Here is a 21,459-nt window from a genome sequence, read left to right on the forward strand (position 1 = left end):
ATCCCGAAGCATGAAATAAAGGAAAGGTTGTTGTAATATGACTTCTATCCTGTTTTAAAAATGTTTCAGTTTATAGGATATGGAAATTTACAGTAATGAATAAAAAGGTTATCTAAACGTGCTAAAATTGATCATTTGTACAAATAAATTTTTGGAGGAGCTACATACTGGTGCAGAGACAACTTTGACATCAACAAATGAAGCAGGACTGATAGCATATGTAAATTTTGCTATTTAAGCAACTTTTCAGTTTCACACAAGAGAAAATATACCATGATGTATTGAAATGGTACAAAACATATTACGAATTGTCTGATTTCTACATATAAGTTGTTGTTTGAGGTACATCATGCAACAAAAACTATCATGTAGTATAGAATTGGTCGAAAGGCTACTGTTATCTGTCGACGATGCCGTATAATATAATTTTCAGTTTTAGACGAACGTAAATCTAAATTGACTGATTAAGATGATGCGAAAATGATTCTAATGATGTATAATTCCTACATAAGGCTGAGCCACATACTGCTGCACAAAGTAGTGGCAAACTATGAAATGAAGAAAATGATGTTGTAATATGGCGACTACCCTATTTGAAAAATATTCCACTTCCCCGGGAAGAGAAAATCTATATGTAATGAAGAAAACGGTTACGAGAAAAGTGTTAAATGATATCATTTCATATATAAGTTGTTGGAGGAGCTACATCTTGCGGTAGAGACATATTCGGAAGCAAGAAATGAAGCGTGATTAGTAGCATATGTCGATTTGTCTATTTAAAAAATATATTTTCAGATAAGATAAAATATACCATGTTGGACCGAAACAATACGAATAATATTACAAGTTGTCCGATTTTCACATGTAAGTCGTTGTGTGAGGTATATAATGCAACGGTAACTGCTCTTGAAGATTGAAATGATGGAAAGGTGAGTTGAATATGTGGAGATGCTATACAAATATGTTTTCATTTTCACATGAAGTGAAAATCTAGAGTGATGAATAAAGAGGTTACGAAAATGGTGCTAAAGATGTATGATTCCTATATAAAAGGAGCCACATACTGCTGCAAAGACTAATCCCGAAGTATGAAATGAAGGAAAGGTTGTTGTAATATGACTTATATCCTGTTTGAAAAATATTTCAGTTTACAAGGTAGGGAAATATACAGTAATGAATGAAAAGATTAAGAAAATGTGTTAAATTATATCATTTGTACAAATAAGTTTTTGGAGGAGCTACATACTGCTGCAGAGACAACTTTGACAGCAACAAATGAAGCAGGACTGATAGCATATGTCGATTTCACCATTTAAACAACTTTTCAGTTTCACATAAGAGAAAAATATACCATGATGGTACGAAATTGTACAAAACATATTACAAGTTGTCCGATTTCCACATTTAAGTCGTTGTGTGAGGTATATAATGCATCGATAAGTACTCTTGAAGATTGAAATGAAGGAAAGGCGGGTGGAATATGTCGAGATGCTATGTAAATATGTTTTCATTTTCACATGAAGTGAAAATCTAGAGTGTTGAATCGAGAGGGTACGAAAATGGTGCTACAGATGTATGATTCCTATATAAGAGGAGCTACATACTGCTGCAGAGACTAACCCGAAACATGAAATAAAGGAAAGGTTGTTGTAATATGACTTCTATCCTGTTTTAAAAATGTTTCAGTTTATAGGATATGGAAATTTACAGTAATGAATAAAAAGGTTATCTAAACGTGCTAAAATTGTATCATTTGTACAAATAAAGTTTTGGAGGAGCTACATACTGCTGCAGAGACAACTTTGACATCAACAAATGAAGCAGGACTGATAGCATATGTAAATTTTGCTATTTAAGCAACTTTTCAGTTTCACACAAGAGAAAATATACCATGATGTATTGAAATGGTACAAAACATATTACGAATTGTCTGATTTCTACATGTAAGTTGTTGTTTGAGGTACATCATGCAACAAAAACTATCATGTAGTATAGAATTGGTCGAAAGGCTACTGTTATCTGTAGACGATGTCGTATAATATAATTTTCAGTTTTAGACGAACGGAAATCTAAATTGACTGATTAAGATGATGCGAAAATGATTGTAATGATGTATAATTCCTACATAAGGCTGAGCCACATACTGCTGCACAAAGTAGTGGCAAAAACTATGAAATGAAGAAAATGATGTTGTAATATGGAGACTACCCTATTTGAAAAATATTCCACTTCCCCGGGAAGAGAAAATCTATATGTAATGAAGAAAACGGTTACGAGAAAAGTGTTAAATGATATCATTTCATATATAAGTTGTTGGAGGAGCTACATCTTGCTGTAGAGACATATTCGGAAGCAAGAAATGAAGCGTGATTAGTAGCATATGTCGATTTGTCTATTTAAAAAATATATTTTCAGATAAGATAAAATATACCATGTTGGACCGAAACAATACGAATAATATTACAAGTTGTCCGATTTTCACATGTAAGTCGTTGTGTGAGGTATATAATGCAACGGTAACTGCTCTTGAAGATTGAAATGATGGAAAGGTGAGTTGAATATGTGGAGATGCTATACAAATATGTTTTCATTTTCACATGAAGTGAAAATCTAGAGTGATGAATAAAGAGGTTACGAAAATGGGGCTAAAGATGTATGATTCCTATATAATAGGAGCCACATACTGCTGCAAAGACTAATCCCGAAGTATGAAATGAAGGAAAGGTTGTTGTAATATGACTTATATCCTGTTTGAAAAATATTTCAGTTTACAAGGTAGGGAAATATACAGTAATGAATGAAAAGATTAAGAAAATGTGCTAAAATTATATCATTTGTACAAATAAGTTTTTGGAGGAGCTACATACTGTTGCAGAGACAACTTTGACAGCAACAAATGAAGCAGGACTGATAGCATATGTCGATTTCACCATTTAAACAACTTTTCAGTTTCACATAAGAGAAAAATATACCATGATGGTACGAAATTGTACAAAACATATTACAAGTTGTCCGATTTTCACATTTAAGTCGTTGTGTGAGGTATATAATGCATCGATAACTACTCTTGAAGATTGAAATGAATGAAAGGCGGGTGGAATATGTCGAGATGCTATGTAAATATGTTTTCATTTTCACATGAAGTGAAAATCTAGAGTGTTGAATAGAGAGGCTACGAAAATGGTGCTACAGATGTATGATTCCTATATAAGAGGAGCTACATAATGCTGCAGAGACTAACCCCGAACATGAAATAAAGGAAATGTTGTTGTAATATGACTTCTATCCTATTTTAAAAATGTTTCAGTTTATAGGATATGGAAATTTACAGTGATGAATAAAAAGGTTATCTAAACCTGCTAAAATTGTATCATTTGTACAAATAAAGTTTTGGAGGAGCTACATACTGCTGCAGAGACAACTTTGACTTCAACAAATGAAGCAGGACTGATAGCATATGTAAATTTTGCTATTTAAGCAACTTTTCAGTTTCACACAAGAGAAAATATACCATGATGGATTGAAATGGTACAAAACATATTACGAATTGTCAGATTTCTACATGTAAGTTGTTGTTTGAGGTACATCATGCAACAAAAACTATCATGTAGTATAGAATTGGTCGAAAGGCTACTGTTATCTGTCGATGATGCCGTATAATATAATTTTCAGTTTTAGACGAACGGAAATCTAAATTGACTGATTAAGATGATGCGAAAATGATTCTAATGATGTATAATTCCTACATAAGGCTGAGCCACATACTGCTGCACAAAGTAGTGGCAAACAATGAAATGAAGAAAATGATGTTGTAATATGGCGACTACCCTATTTGAAAAATATTCCACTTCCCTGGGAAGAGAAAATCTATATGTAATGAAGAAAACGGTTACCAGAAAAGTGTTAAATGATATCATTTCATATATAAGTTGTTGGAAGAGCTACATCTTGCTGTAGAGACATATTCGGAAGCAAGAAATGAAGCGTGATTAGTAGCATATGTCGATTTGTCTATTTAAAAAATATATTTTCAGATAAGATAAAATATACCATGTTGGACCGAAACAATACGAATAATATTACAAGTTGTCCGATTTTCACATGTAAGTCGTTGTGTGAGGTATATAATGCAACGGTAACTGCTCTTGAAGATTGAAATGATGGAAAGGTGAGTTGAATATGTGGAGATGCTATAAAAATATGTTTTCATTTTCACATGAAGTGAAAATCTAGAGTGATGAATAAAGAGGTTACGAAAATGGTGCTAAAGATGTATGATTCCTATATAAAAGGAGCCACATACTGCTGCAAAGACAAATCCCGAAGTATGAAATGAAGGAAAGGTTCTTGTAATATGACTTATATCCTGTTTGAAAAATGTTTCAGTTTACACGGTAGGGAAATATACAGTAATGAATAAAAAGATTAAGAAAATGTGTTAAAATTATATCATTTGTATAAATAAGTTTTTGGAGGAGCTACATACTGCTGCAGAGACAACTTTGACAGCAACAAATGAAGCAGGACTGATAGCATATGTCGATTTCACCATTTAAACAACTTTTCAGTTTCACATAAGAGAAAAATATACCATGATGGTACTAAATTGTACAAAACATATTACAAGTTGTCCGATTTCCACATTTAAGTCGTTGTGTGAGGTATATAATGCATCGATAACTACTCTTGAAGATTGAAATGAACGAAAGGCGGGTGGAATATGTCGAGATGCTATGTAAATATTTTTTCATTTTCACATGAAGTGAAAATCTAGAGTGTTGAATCGAGAGGGTACGAAAATGGTGCTACAGATGTATGATTCCTATATAAGAGGAGCTACATACTGCTGCAGAGACTAATCCCGAAGCATGAAATAAAGGAAAGGTTGTTGTAATATGAATTCTATCCTGTTTTAAAAATGTTTCAGTTTATAGGATATGGAAATTTACAGTAATGAATAAAAAGGTTATCTAAACGTGCTAAAATTGATCATTTGTACAAATAAAGTTTTGGAGGAGCTACATACTGCTGCAGAGACAACTTTGACATCAACAAATGAAGCTGGACTGATAGCATATGTAAATTTTGCTATTTAAGCAACTTTTCAGTTTCACACAAGAGAAAATATACCATGATGTATTGAAATGGTACAAAACATATTACGAATTGTCTGATTTCTACATGTAAGTTGTTGTTTGAGGTACATCATGCAACAAAAACTATCATGTAGTATAGAATTGGTCGAAAGGCTACTGTTATCTGTCGACGATGCCGTATAATATAATTTTCAGTTTTAGACGAACGGAAATCTAAATTGACTGATTAAGATGATGCGAATATGATTCTAATGATGTATAATTCCTACATAAGGCTGAGCCACATACTGCTGCACAAAGTAGTGGCAAACTATGAAATGAAGAAAATGATGTTGTAATATGGCGACTACCCTATTTGAAAAATATTCCACTTCCCCGGGAAGAGAAAATCTGTATGTAATGAAGAAAACGGTTACGAGAAAAGTGTTAAATGATATCATTTCATATATAAGTTGTTGGAGGAGCTACATCTTGCTGTAGAGACATATTCGGAAGCAAGAAATGAAGCGTGATTAGTAGCATATGTCGATTTGTCTATTTAAAAAATATATTTTCAGATAAGATAAAATATACCATGTTGGACCGAAACAATACGAATAATATTACAAGTTGTCCGATTTTCACATGTAAGTCGTTGTGTGAGGTATATAATGCAACGGTAACTGCTCTTGAAGATTGAAATGATGGAAAGGTGAGTTGAATATGTGGAGATGCTATAAAAATATATTTTCATTTTCACATGAAGTGAAAATCTAGAGTGATGAATAAAGAGGTTACGAAAATGGTGCTAAAGATGTGTGATTCCTATATAAAAGGAGCCACATGCTGCTGCAAAGACTAATCCCGAAGTATGAAATGAAGGAAAGGTTGTTGTAATATGACTTATATCCTGTTTGAAAAATGTTTCAGTTTACACGGTAGGGAAATATACAGTAATGAATGAAAAGATTAAGAAAATGTGCTAAAATTATATCATTTGTACAAATAAGTTTTTGGAGGAGCTACATACTGCTGCAGAGACAACTTTGACAGCAACAAATGAAGCAGGACTGATAGCATATGTCGATTTCACCATTTAAACAACTTTTCAGTTTCACATAAGAGAAAAATATACCATGATGGTACGAAATTGTACAAAACATATTACAAGTTGTCCGATTTCCACATTTAAGTCGTTGTGTGAGGTATATAATGCATCGATAACTACTCTTGAAGATTGAAATGAAGGAAAGGCGGGTGCAATATGTCGAGGTGCTATGTAAATATGTTTTCATTTTCACATGAAGTGAAAATCTAGAGTGTTGAATCGAGAGGGTACGAAAATGGTGCTACAGATGTATGATTCCTATATAAGAGGAGCTACATACTGCTGCAGAGACTAATCCCGAAGCATGAAATAAAGGAAAGGTTGTTGTAATATGACTTCTATCCTGTTTTAAAAATGTTTCAGTTAATAGGATATGGAAATTTACAGTAATGAATAAAAAGGTTATCTAAACCTGCTAAAATTGTATCATTTGTACAAATAAAGTTTTGGAGGAGCTACATACTGCTGCAGAGACAACTTTGACATCAACAAATGAAGCAGGACTGATAGCATATGTAAATTTTGCTATTTAAGCAACTTTTCAGTTTCACACAAGAGAAAATATACCATGATGGATTGAAATGGTACAAAACATATTACGAATTGTCTGATTTCTACATGTAACTTGTTGTTTGAGGTACATCATGCAACAAAAACTATCATGTAATATAGAATTGGTCGAAAGGCTACTGTTATCTGTCGACGATGCCATATAATATAATTTTCAGGTTTAGACGAACGGAAATCTAAATTGACTGATTAAGATGATGCGAAAATGATTCTAATGATGTATAATTCCTACATAAGGCTGAGCCACATACTGCTGCACAAAGTAGTGGCAAACTATGAAATGAAGAAAATGATGTTGTAATATGGCGACTACCCTATTTGAAAAATATTCCACTTCCCCGGGAAGAGAAAATCTGTATGTAATGAAGAAAACGGTTACGAGAAAAGTGTTAAATGATATCATTTCATATATAAGTTGTTGGAGGAGCTACATCTTGCTGTAGAGACATATTTGGAAGCAGGAAATGAAGCGTGATTATTAGCATATGTCGATTTGTCTATTAAAAAATATATTTTCAGATAAGATAAAATATACCATGTTGGACCGAAACAATACGAATAATATTACAAGTTGTCCGATTTTCACATGTAAGTCGTTGTGTGAGGTATATAATGCAACGATAACTACTCTTGAAGATTGAAATGATGGAAAGGTGAGTTAAATATGTGGAGATGCTATACAAATATGTTTTCATTTTCACATGAAGTGAAAATCTAGAGTGATGAATAAAGAGGTTACGAAAATGGTGCTAAAGATGTATGATTCCTATATAAAAGGAGCCACATACTGCTGCAAAGACTAATCCCGAAGTATGAAATGAAGGAAAGGTTGTTGTAATATGACTTCTATCCTGTTTGAAAAATGTTTCAGTTTACATGGTAGGGAAATATACAGTAATGAATGAAAAGATTAAGAAAATGTGCTAAAATTATATTATTTGTACAAATAAGTTTTTGGAGGAGCTACATACTGCTGCAGAGACAACTTTGACAGCAACAAATGAAGCAGGACTGATAGCATATGTCGATTTCACCATTTAAACAACTTTTCAGTTTCACATAAGAGAAAAATATACCATGATGGTACGAAATTGTACAAAACATATTACAAGTTGTCCGATTTCCACATTTAAGTCGTTGTGTGAGGTATATAATGCATCGATAACTACTCTTGAAGATTGAAATGAAGGAAAGGCGGGTGGAATATGTCGAGATGCTATGTAAATATGTTTTCATTTTCACATGAAGTGAAAATCTAGAGTGTTGAATCGAGAGGGTACGAAAATGGTGCTACAGATGTATGATTCCTATATAAGAGGAGCTACATACTGCTGCAGAGACTAATCCCGAAGCATGAAATAAAGGAAAGGTTGTTGTAATATGACTTCTATCCTGTTTTAAAAATGTTTCAGTTTATAGGATATGGAAATTTACAGTAATGAATAAAAAGATTATCTAAACGTGCTAAAATTGATCATTTGTACAAATAAAGTTTTGGAGGAGCTACATACTGCTGCAGAGACAACTTTGACATCAACAAATGAAGCAGGACTGATAGCATATGTAAATTTTGCTATTTAAGCAACTTTTCAGTTTCACACAAGAGAAAATATACCATGATGTATTGAAATGGTACAAAACATATTACGAATTGTCTGATTTCTACATGTAAGTTGTTGTTTGAGGTACATCATGCAACAAAAACTATCATGTAGTATAGAATTGGTCGAAAGGCTACTGTTATCTGTCGACGATGCCGTATAATATAATTTTCAGTTTTAGACGAACGGAAATCTAAATTAACTGATTAAGATGATGCGAAAATGATTCTAATGATGTATAATTCCTACATAAGGCTGAGCCACATACTGCTGCACAAAGTAGTGGCAAACTATGAAATGAAGAAAATGATGTTGTAATATGGCGACTACCCTATTTGAAAAATATTCCACTTCCCCGGGAAGAGAAAATCTATATGTAATGAAGAAAACGGTTACCAGAAAAGTGTTAAATGATATCATTTCATATATAAGTTGTTGGAGGAGCTACATCTTGCTGTAGAGACATATTCGGAAGCAAGAAATGAAGCGTGATTAGTAGCATATGTCGATTTGTCTATTTAAAAAATATATTTTCAGATAAGATAAAATATACCATGTTGGACCGAAACAATACGAATAATATTACAAGTTGTCCGATTTTCACATGTAAGTCGTTGTGTGAGGTATATAATGCAACGGTAACTACTCTTGAAGATTGAAATGATGGAAAGGTGAGTTAAATATGTGGAGATGCTATACAAATATGTTTTCATTTTCACATGAAGTGAAAATCTAGAGTGATGAATAAAGAGGTTACGAAAATGGTGCTAAAGATGTATGATTCCTATATAATAGGAGCCACATACTGCTGCAAAGACTAATCCCGAAGTATGAAATGAAGGAAAGGTTGTTGTAATATGACTTATATCCTGTTTGAAAAATATTTCAGTTTACAAGGTAGGGAAATATACAGTAATGAATGAAAAGATTAAGCAAATGTGCTAAAATTATATCATTTGTACAAATAAGTTTTTGGAGGAGCTACATACTGCTGCAGAGACAACTTTGACAGCAACAAATGAAGCAGGACTGATAGCATATGTCGATTTCACCATTTAAACAACTTTTCAGTTTCACATAAGAGAAAAATATACCATGATGGTACGAAATTGTACAAAACATATTACAAGTTGTCCGATTTTCACATTTAAGTCGTTGTGTGAGGTATATAATGCATCGATAACTACTCTTGAAGATTGAAATGAATGAAAGGCGGGTGGAATATGTCGAGATGCTATGTAAATATGTTTTCATTTTCACATGAAGTGAAAATCTAGAGTGTTGAATCGAGAGGCTACGAAAATGGTGCTACAGATGTATGATTCCTATATAAGAGGAGCTACATACTGCTGCAGAGACTAACCCCGAACATGAAATAAAGGAAATGTTGTTGTAATATGACTTCTATCCTATTTTAAAAATGTTTCAGTTTATAGGATATGGAAATTTACAGTGATGAATAAAAAGGTTATCTAAACCTGCTAAAATTGTATCATTTGTACAAATAAAGTTTTGGAGGAGCTACATACTGCTTCAGAGACAACTTTGACATCAACAAATGAAGCACGACTGATAGCATATGTAAATTTTGCTATTTAAGCAACTTTTCAGTTTCACACAAGAGAAAATATACCATGATGGATTGAAATGGTACAAAACATATTACGAATTGTCTGATTTCTACATGTAACTTGTTGTTTGAGGTACATCATGCAACAAAAACTATCATGTAATATAGAATTGGTCGAAAGGCTACTGTTATCTGTCGACGATGCCATATAATATAATTTTCAGGTTTAGACGAACGGAAATCTAAATTGACTGATTAAGATGATGCGAAAATGATTCTAATGATGTATAATTCCTACATAAGGCTGAGCCACATACTGCTGCACAAAGTAGTGGCAAACTATGAAATGAAGAAAATGATGTTGTAATATGGCGACTACCCTATTTGAAAAATATTCCACTTCCCCGGGAAGAGAAAATCTGTATGTAATGAAGAAAACGGTTACGAGAAAAGTGTTAAATGATATCATTTCATATATAAGTTGTTGGAGGAGCTACATCTTGCTGTAGAGACATATTTGGAAGCAAGAAATGAAGCGTGATTATTAGCATATGTCGATTTGTCTATTAAAAAATATATTTTCAGATAAGATAAAATATACCATGTTGGACCGAAACAATACGAATAATATTACAAGTTGTCCGATTTTCACATGTAAGTCGTTGTGTGAGGTATATAATGCAACGGTATTTGCTCTTGAAGATTGAAATGATGGAAAGGTGAGTTGAATATGTGGAGATGCTATACAAATATATTTTCATTTTCACATGAAGTGAAAATCTAGAGTGATGAATAAAGAGGTTACGAAAATGGTGCTAAAGATGTATGATTCCTATATAAAAGGAGCCACATACTGCTGCAAAGACTAATCCCGAAGTATGAAATGAAGAAAAGGTTGTTGTAATATGAGTTATATCCTGTTTGAAAAATGTTTCAGTTTACACGGTAGGGAAATATACAGTAATGAATGAAAAGATTAAGAAAATGTGCTAAAATTATATCATTTGTACAAATAAGTTTTTGGAGGAGCTACATACTGCTGCGGAGACAACTTTGACAGCAACAAATGAAGCAGGACTGATAGCATATGTCGATTTCACCATTTAAACAACTTTTCAGTTTCACATAAGAGAAAAATATACCATGATGGTACGAAATTGTACAAAACATATTACAAGTTGTCCGATTTTCACATTTAAGTCGTTGTGTGAGGTATATAATGCATCGATAACTACTCTTGAAGATTGAAATGAATGAAAGGCGGGTGGAATATGTCGAGATGCTATGTAAATATGTTTTCATTTTCACATGAAGTGAAAATCTAGAGTGTTGAATCGAGAGGGTACGAAAATGGTGCTACAGATGTATGATTCCTATATAAGAGGAGCTATATACTGCTGCAGAGACTAATCCCGAAGCATGAAATAAAGGAAAGGTTGTTGTAATATGACTTCTATCCTGTTTTAAAAATGTTTCAGTTTATAGGATATGGAAATTTACAGTAATGAATAAAAAGATTATCTAAACGTGCTAAAATTGATCATTTGTACAAATAAAGTTTTGGAGGAGCTACATACTGCTGCAGAGACAACTTTGACATCAACAAATGAAGCAGGACTGATAGCATATGTAAATTTTGCTATTTAAGCAACTTTTCAGTTTCACACAAGAGAAAATATACCATGATGTATTGAAATGGTACAAAACATATTACGAATTGTCTGATTTCTACATGTAAGCTGTTGTTTGAGGTACATCATGCAACAAAAACTATCATGTAGTATAGAATTGGTCGAAAGGCTACTGTTATCTGTCGACGATGCCGTATAATATAATTTTCAGTTTTAGACGAACGGAAATCTAAATTGACTGATTAAGATGATGCGAAAATGATTCTAATGATGTATAATTCCTACATAAGGCTGAGCCACATACTGCTGCACAAAGTAGTGGCAAACTATGAAATGAAGAAAATGATGTTGTAATATGGCGACTACCCTATTTGAAAAATATTCCACTTCCCCGGGAAGAGAAAATCTATATGTAATGAAGAAAACGGTTACCAGAAAAGTGTTAAATGATATCATTTCATATATAAGTTGTTGGAGGAGCTACATCTTGCTGTAGAGACATATTCGGAAGCAAGAAATGAAGCGTGATTAGTAGCATATGTCGATTTGTCTATTTAAAAAATATATTTTCAGATAAGATAAAATATACCATGTTGGACCGAAACAATACGAATAATATTACAAGTTGTCCGATTTTCACATGTAAGTCGTTGTGTGAGGTATATAATGCAACGGTAACTGCTCTTGAAGATTGAAATGATGGAAAGGTGAGTTGAATATGTGGAGATGCTATACAAATATATTTTCATTTTCACATGAAGTGAAAATCTAGAGTGATGAATAAAGAGGTTACGAAAATGGTGCTAAAGATGTATGATTCCTATATAAAAGGAGCCACATACTGCTGCAAAGACTAGTCCCGAAGTATGAAATGAAGGAAAGGTTGTTGTAATATGACTTATATCCTGTTTGAAAAATGTTTCAGTTTACACGGTAGGGAAATATACAGTAATGAATGAAAAGATTAAGAAAATGTGCTAAAATTATATCATTTGTATAAATAAGTTTTTGGAGGAGCTACATACGGCTGCAGAGACAACTTTGACAGCAACAAATGAAGCAGGACTGATAGCATATGTCGATTTCACCATTTAAACAACTTTTCAGTTTCACATAAGAGAAAAATATACCATGATGGTACGAAATTGTACAAAACATATTACAAGCTGTCCGATTTTCACATTTAAGTCGTTGTGTGAGGTATATAATGCATCGATAACTACTCTTGAAGATTGAAATGAAGGAAAGGCGGGTAGAATATGTCGAGATGCTATGTAAATATGTTTTCATTTTCACATGAAGTGAAAATCTAGAGTGTTGGATCGAGAGGGTACGAAAATGGTGCTACAGATGTATGATTCCTATATAAGAGGAGCTACATACTGCTGCAGAGACTAATCCCGAAGCATGAAATAAAGGAAAGGTTGTTGTAATATGACTTCTATCCTGTTTTAAAAATGTTTCAGTTTATAGGATATGGAAATTTACAGTAATGAATAAAAAGGTTATCTAAACGTGCTAAAATTGATCATTTGTACAAATAAATTTTTGGAGGAGCTACATACTGCTGCAGAGACAACTTTGACATCAACAAATGAAGCAGGACTGATAGCATATGTAAATTTTGCTATTTAAGCAACTTTTCAGTTTCACACAAGAGAAAATATACCATGATGTATTGAAATGGTACAAAACATATTACGAATTGTCTGATTTCTACATGTAAGTTGTTGTTTGAGGTACATCATGCAACAAAAACTATCATGTAGTATAGAATTGGTCGAAAGGCTACTGTTATCTGTCGACGATGCCGTATAATATAATTTTCAGTTTTAGACGAACGGAAATCTAAATTGACTGATTAAGATGATGCGAAAATGATTCTAATGATGTATAATTCCTACATAAGGCTGAGCCACATACTGCTGCACAAAGTAGTGGCAAACTATGAAATGAAGAAAATGATGTTGTAATATGGCGACTACCCTATTTGAAAAATATTCCACTTCCCCGGGAAGAGAAAATCTATATGTAATGAAGAAAACGGTTACCAGAAAAGTGTTAAATGATATCATTTCATATATAAGTTGTTGGAGGAGCTACATCTTGCTGTAGAGACATATTCGGAAGCAAGAAATGAAGCGTGATTAGTAGCATATGTCGATTTGTCTATTTAAAAAATATATTTTCAGATAAGATAAAATATACCATGTTGGACCGAAACAATACGAATAATATTACAAGTTGTCCGATTTTCACATGTAAGTCGTTGTGTGAGGTATATAATGCAACGGTAACTGCTCTTGAAGATTGAAATGATGGAAAGGTGAGTTGAATATGTGGAGATGCTATACAAATATATTTTCATTTTCACATGAAGTGAAAATCTAGAGTGATGAATAAAGAGGTTACGAAAATGGTGCTAAAGATGTATGATTCCTATATAAAAGGAGCCACATACTGCTGCAAAGACTAGTCCCGAAGTATGAAATGAAGGAAAGGTTGTTGTAATATGACTTATATCCTGTTTGAAAAATGTTTCAGTTTACACGGTAGGGAAATATACAGTAATGAATGAAAAGATTAAGAAAATGTGCTAAAATTATATCATTTGTATAAATAAGTTTTTGGAGGAGCTACATACGGCTGCAGAGACAACTTTGACAGCAACAAATGAAGCAGGACTGATAGCATATGTCGATTTCACCATTTAAACAACTTTTCAGTTTCACATAAGAGAAAAATATACCATGATGGTACGAAATTGTACAAAACATATTACAAGCTGTCCGATTTTCACATTTAAGTCGTTGTGTGAGGTATATAATGCATCGATAACTACTCTTGAAGATTGAAATGAAGGAAAGGCGGGTAGAATATGTCGAGATGCTATGTAAATATGTTTTCATTTTCACATGAAGTGAAAATCTAGAGTGTTGGATCGAGAGGGTACGAAAATGGTGCTACAGATGTATGATTCCTATATAAGAGGAGCTACATACTGCTGCAGAGACTAATCCCGAAGCATGAAATAAAGGAAAGGTTGTTGTAATATGACTTCTATCCTGTTTTAAAAATGTTTCAGTTTATAGGATATGGAAATTTACAGTAATGAATAAAAAGGTTATCTAAACGTGCTAAAATTGATCATTTGTACAAATAAATTTTTGGAGGAGCTACATACTGCTGCAGAGACAACTTTGACATCAACAAATGAAGCAGGACTGATAGCATATGTAAATTTTGCTATTTAAGCAACTTTTCAGTTTCACACAAGAGAAAATATACCATGATGTATTGAAATGGTACAAAACATATTACGAATTGTCTGATTTCTACATGTAAGTTGTTGTTTGAGGTACATCATGCAACAAAAACTATCATGTAGTATAGAATTGGTCGAAAGGCTACTGTTATCTGTCGACGATGCCGTATAATATAATTTTCAGTTTTAGACGAACGGAAATCTAAATTGACTGATTAAGATGATGCGAAAATGATTCTAATGATGTATAATTCCTACATAAGGCTGAGCCACATACTGCTGCACAAAGTAGTGGCAAACTATGAAATGAAGAAAATGATGTTGTAATATGGCGACTACCCTATTTGAAAAATATTCCACTTCCCCGGGAAGAGAAAATCTATATGTAATGAAGAAAACGGTTACCAGAAAAGTGTTAAATGATATCATTTCATATATAAGTTGTTGGAGGAGCTACATCTTGCTGTAGAGACATATTCGGAAGCAAGAAATGAAGCGTGATTAGTAGCATATGTCGATTTGTCTATTTAAAAAATATATTTTCAGATAAGATAAAATATACCATGTTGGACCGAAACAATACGAATAATATTACAAGTTGTCCGATTTTCACATGTAAGTCGTTGTGTGAGGTATATAATGCAACGGTAACTGCTCTTGAAGATTGAAATGATGGAAAGGTGAGTTGAATATGTGGAGATGCTATAAAAATATATTTTCATTTTCACATGAAGTGAAAATCTAGAGTGATGAATAAAGAGGTTACGAAAATGGTGCTAAAGATGTGTGATTCCTATATAAAAGGAGCCACATGCTGCTGCAAAGACTAATCCCGAAGTATGAAATGAAGGAAAGGTTGTTGTAATATGACTTATATCCTGTTTGAAAAATGTTTCAGTTTACACGGTAGGGAAATATACAGTAATGAATGAAAAGATTAAGAAAATGTGCTAAAATTATATCATTTGTACAAATAAGTTTTTGGAGGAGCTACATACTGCTGCCGAGACAACTTTGACAGCAACAAATGAAGCAGGACTGATAGCATATGTCGATTTCACCATTTAAACAACTTTTCAGTTTCACATAAGAGAAAAATATACCATGATGGTACGAAATTGTACAAAACATATTACAAGTTGTCCGATTTCCACATTTAAGTCGTTGTGTGAGGTATATAATGCATCGATAACTACTCTTGAAGATTGAAATGAATGAAAGGCGCGTGGAATATGTCGAGATGCTATGTAAATATGTTTTCATTTTCACATGAAGTGAAAATCTAGAGTGTTGAATCGAGAGGGTACGAAAATGGTGCTACAGATGTATGATTCCTATATAAGAGGAGCTACATACTGCTGCAGAGACTAACCCCGAAGCATGAAATAAAGGAAAGGTTGTTGTAATATGACTTCTATCCTATTTTAAAAATGTTTCAGTTTATAGGATATGGAAATTTACAGTGATGAATAAAAAGGTTATCTAAACCTGCTAAAATTGTATCATTTGTACAAATAAAGTTTTGGAGGAGCTACATACTGCTGCAGAGACAACTTTGACATCAACAAATGAAGCAGGACTGATAGCATATGTAAATTTTGCTATTTAAGCAACTTTTCAGTTTCACACAAGAGAAAATATACCATGATGGATTGAAATGGTACAAAACATATTAAGAATTGTCTGATTTCTACATGTAACTTGTTGTTTGAGGTACATCATGCAACAAAAACTATCATGTAATATAGAATTGGTCGAAAGGCTACTGTTATCTATCGACGATGCCATATAATATAATTTTCAGTTTTAGACAAACGGAAATCTAAATTGACTGATTAAGATGATGCGAAAATGATTGTAATGATGTATAATTCCTACATAAGGCTGAGCCACATACTGCTGGACAAAGTAGTGGCAAACTATGAAATGAAGAAAATGATGTTGTAATATGGCGACTACCCTATTTGAAAAATATTCCAGTTCCCCGGGAAGAGAAAATCTATATGTAATGAAGAAAACGGTTACGAGAAAAGTCTTAAATGATATCATTTCATATATAAGTTGTTGGAGGAGCTACATCTTGCTGTAGAGACATATTCGGAAGCAAGAAATGAAGCGTGATTAGTAGCATATGTCGATTTGTCTATTTAAAAAATATATTTTCAGATAAGATAAAATATACCATGTTGGACCGAAACAATACGAATAATATTACAAGTTGTCCGATTTTCACATGTAAGTCGTTGTGTGAGGTATATAATGCAACGGTAACTGCTCTTGAAGATTGAAATGATGGAAAGGTGAGTTGAATATGTGGAGATGCTATACAAATATATTTTCATTTTCACATGAAGTGAAAATCTAGAGTGATGAATAAAGAGGTTACGAAAATGGTGCTAAAGATGTATGATTCGTATATAAAAGGAGCCACATACTGCTGCAAAGACTAATCCCGAAGTATGAAATGAAGGAAAGGTTGTTGTAATATGAGTTATATCCTGTTTGAAAAATGTTTCAGTTTACACGGTAGGGAAATATACAGTAATGAATGAAAAGATTAAGAAAATGTGCTAAAATTATATCATTTGTACAAATAAGTTTTTGGAGGAGCTACATACTGCTGCGGAGACAACTTTGACAGCAACAAATGAAGCAGTACTGATAGCATATGTCGATTTCACCATTTAAACAACTTTCCAGTTTCACATAAGAGAAAAATATACCATGATGGTACGAAATTGTACAAAACATATTACAAGTTGTCCGATTTTCACATTTAAGTCGTTGTGTGAGGTATATAATGCATCGATAACTACTCTTGAAGATTGAAATGAATGAAAGGCGGGTGGAATATGTCGAGATGCTATGTAAATATGTTTTCATTTTCACATGAAGTGAAAATCTAGAGTGTTGAATCGAGAGGCTACGAAAATGGTGCTACAGATGTATGATTCCTATATAAGAGGAGCTACATACTGCTGCAGAGACTAACCCCGAACATGAAATAAAGGAAATGTTGTTGTAATATGACTTCTATCCTATTTTAAAAATGTTTCAGTTTATAGGATATGGAAATTTACAGTGATGAATAAAAAGGTTATCTAAACCTGCTAAAATTGTATCATTTGTACAAATAAATTTTTGGAGGAGCTACATACTGCTGCAGAGACAACTTTGACATCAACAAATGAAGCAGGACTGATAGCATATGTAAATTTTGCTATTTAAGCAACTTTTCAGTTTCACACAAGAGAAAATATATCATGATGGATTGAAATGGTACAAAACATATTACGAATTGTCTGATTTCTACATGTAACTTGTTGTTTGAGGTACATCATGCAACAAAAACTATCATGTAGTATAGAATTGGTCGAAAGGCTACTGTTATCTGTCGACGATGCCATATAATATAATTTTCAGTTTTAGACGAACGGAAATCTAAATTGACTGATTAAGATGATGCGAAAATGATTGTAATGATGTATAATTCCTACATAAGGCTGAGCCACATACTGCTGCACAAAGTAGTGGCAAACTATGAAATGAAGAAAATGATGTTGTAATATGGCGACTACCCTATTTGAAAAATATTCCACTTCCCCGGGAAGAGAAAATCTATATGTAATGAAGAAAACGGTTACGAGAAAAGTGTTAAATGATATCATTTCATATATAAGTTGTTGGAGGAGCTACATCTTGCTGTAGAGACATATTCGGAAGCAAGAAATGAAGCGTGATTAGTAGCATATGTCGATTTGTCTATTTAAAAAATATATTTTCAGATAAGATAAAATATACCATGTTGGACCGAAACAATACGAATAATATTACAAGTTGTCCGATTTTCACATGTAAGTCGTTGTGTGAGGTATATAATGCAACGGTAACTGCTCTTCAAGATTGAAATGATGGAAAGGTGAGTTGAATATGTGGAGATGCTATACAAATATATTTTCATTTTCACATGAAGTGAAAATCTAGAGTGATGAATAAAGAGGTTACGAAAATGGTGCTAAAGATGTATGATTCCTATATAAAAGGAGCCACATACTGCTGCAAAGACTAATCCCGAAGTATGAAATGAAGGAAAGGTTGTTGTAATATGACTTATATCCTGTTTGAAAAATGTTTCGGTTTACACGGTAGGGAAATATACAGTAATGAATGAAAAGATTAAGAAAATGTGCTAAAATTATATCATTTGTATAAATAAGTTTTTGGAGGAGCTACATACTGCTGCAGAGACAACTTTGACAGCAACAAATGAAGCAGGACTGATAGCATATGTCGATTTCACCATTTAAACAACTTTTCAGTTTCACATAAGAGAAAAATATACCATGATGGTACGAAATTGTACAAAACATATTACAAGTTGTCCGATTTCCACATTTAAGTCGTTGTGTGAGGTATATAATGCATCGATAACTACTCTTGAAGATTGAAATGAAGGAAAGGCGGGTGGAATATGTCGAGATGCTATGTAAATATGTTTTCATTTTCACATGAAGTGAAAATCTAGAGTGTTGGATCGAGAGGGTACGAAAATGGTGCTACAGATGTATGATTCCTATATAAGAGGAGCTACATACTGCTGCAGAGACTAATCCCGAAGCATGAAATAAAGGAAAGGTTGTTGTAATATGACTTCTATCCTGTTTTAAAAATGTTTCAGTTTATAGGATATGGAAATTTACAGTAATGAATAAAAAGGTTATCTAAACGTGCTAAAATTGATCATTTGTACAAATAAATTTTTGGAGGAGCTACATACTGCTGCAGAGACAACTTTGACATCAACAAATGAAGCAGGACTGATAGCATATGTAAATTTTGCTATTTAAGCAACTTTTCAGTTTCACACAAGAGAAAATATACCATGATGTATTGAAATGGTACAAAACATATTACGAATTGTCTGATTTCTACATGTAAGTTGTTGTTTGAGGTACATCATGCAACAAAAACTATCATGTAGTATAGAATTGGTCGAAAGGCTACTGTTATCTGTCGACGATGCCGTATAATATAATTTTCAGTTTTAGACGAACGGAAATCTAAATTGACTGATTAAGATGATGCGAAAATGATTGTAATGATGTATAATTCCTACATAAGGCTGAGCCACATACTCCTGCACAAAGTAGTGGCAACTATGAAATGAAGAAAATGATGTTGTAATATGGCGACTACCCTATTTGAAAAATATTCCACTTCCCTGGGAAGAGAAAATCTATATGTAATGAAGAAAACGGTTACGAGAAAAGTGTTAAATGATATCATTTCATATATAAGTTGTTGGAGGAGCTACATCTTGCTGTAGAGACATATTCGGAAGCAAGAAATGAAGCGTGATTAGTAGCATAAGTCGATTTGTTTATTTAAAAAATATATTTTTAGATAAGATAAAATATACCATGGTGGACCGAAACAATACGAATAATATTACCAGTTGTCCGATTTTCACATGTAAGTCGTTGTGTGAGGTATATAATGCAATGATAACTGCTTTTGAAGATTGAAATGATGGAAAGGTGAGTTGAATATGTGGAGATGCTATAGAAATATATTTTCATTTTCACATGAAGTGAAAATCTAGAGTGATGAATAAAGAGGTTACGAAAATGGTGCTAAAGATGTATGATTCCTATATAAAAGGAGCCACATACTGCTGCAAAGACTAATCCCGAAGTATGAAATGAAGGAAAGGTTGTTGTAATATGACTTATATCCTGTTTGAAAAATGTTTCAGTTTACACGGTAGGGAAATATACAGTAATGAATGAAAAGATTAAGAAAATGTGCTAAAATTTTATCATTTGTACAAATAAGTTTTTGGAGGAGCTACATACTGCTGCAGAGACAACTTTGACAACAACAAATGAAGCAGGACTGATAGCATATGTCGATTTCACCATTTAAACAACTTTTCAGTTTCACATAAGAGAAAAATATACCATGATGGTACGAAATTGTACAAAACATATTACAAGTTGTCCGATTTCCACATTTAAGTCGTTGTGTGAGGTATATAATGCATCGATAACTACTCTTGAAGATTGAAATGAATGAAAGGCGAGTGGAATATGTCGAGATGCTATGTAAATATGTTTTCATTTTCACATGAAGTGAAAATCTAGAGTGTTGAATCGAGAGGCTACGAAAATGGTGCTACAGATGTATGATTCCTATATAAGAGGAGCTACATACTGCTGCAGAGACTAACCCCGAAGCATGAAATAAAGGAAAGGTTGTTGTAATATGACTTCTATCCTATTTTAAAAATGTTTCAGTTTATAGGATATGGAAATTTACAGTGATGAATAAAAAGGTTATCTAAACCTGCTAAAATTGTATCATTTGTACAAATAAAGTTTTGGAGGAGCTACATACTGCTGCAGAGACAACTTTGACATCAACAAATGAAGCAGGACTGATAGCATATGTAAATTTTGCTATTTAAGCAACTTTTCAGTTTCGCACAAGAGAAAATATACCATGATGGATTGAAATGGTACAAAACATATTAAGAATTGTCTGATTTCTACATGTAACTTGTTGTTTGAGGTACATCATGCAACAAAAACTATCATGTAATATAGAATTGGTCGAAAGGCTACTGTTATCTATCGACGA

This window comes from Hordeum vulgare, chromosome 1H (assembly GCF_904849725.1).
Source record: "Hordeum vulgare subsp. vulgare chromosome 1H, MorexV3_pseudomolecules_assembly, whole genome shotgun sequence".
NCBI classification, from domain to species: Eukaryota; Viridiplantae; Streptophyta; class Magnoliopsida; order Poales; family Poaceae; genus Hordeum; species Hordeum vulgare.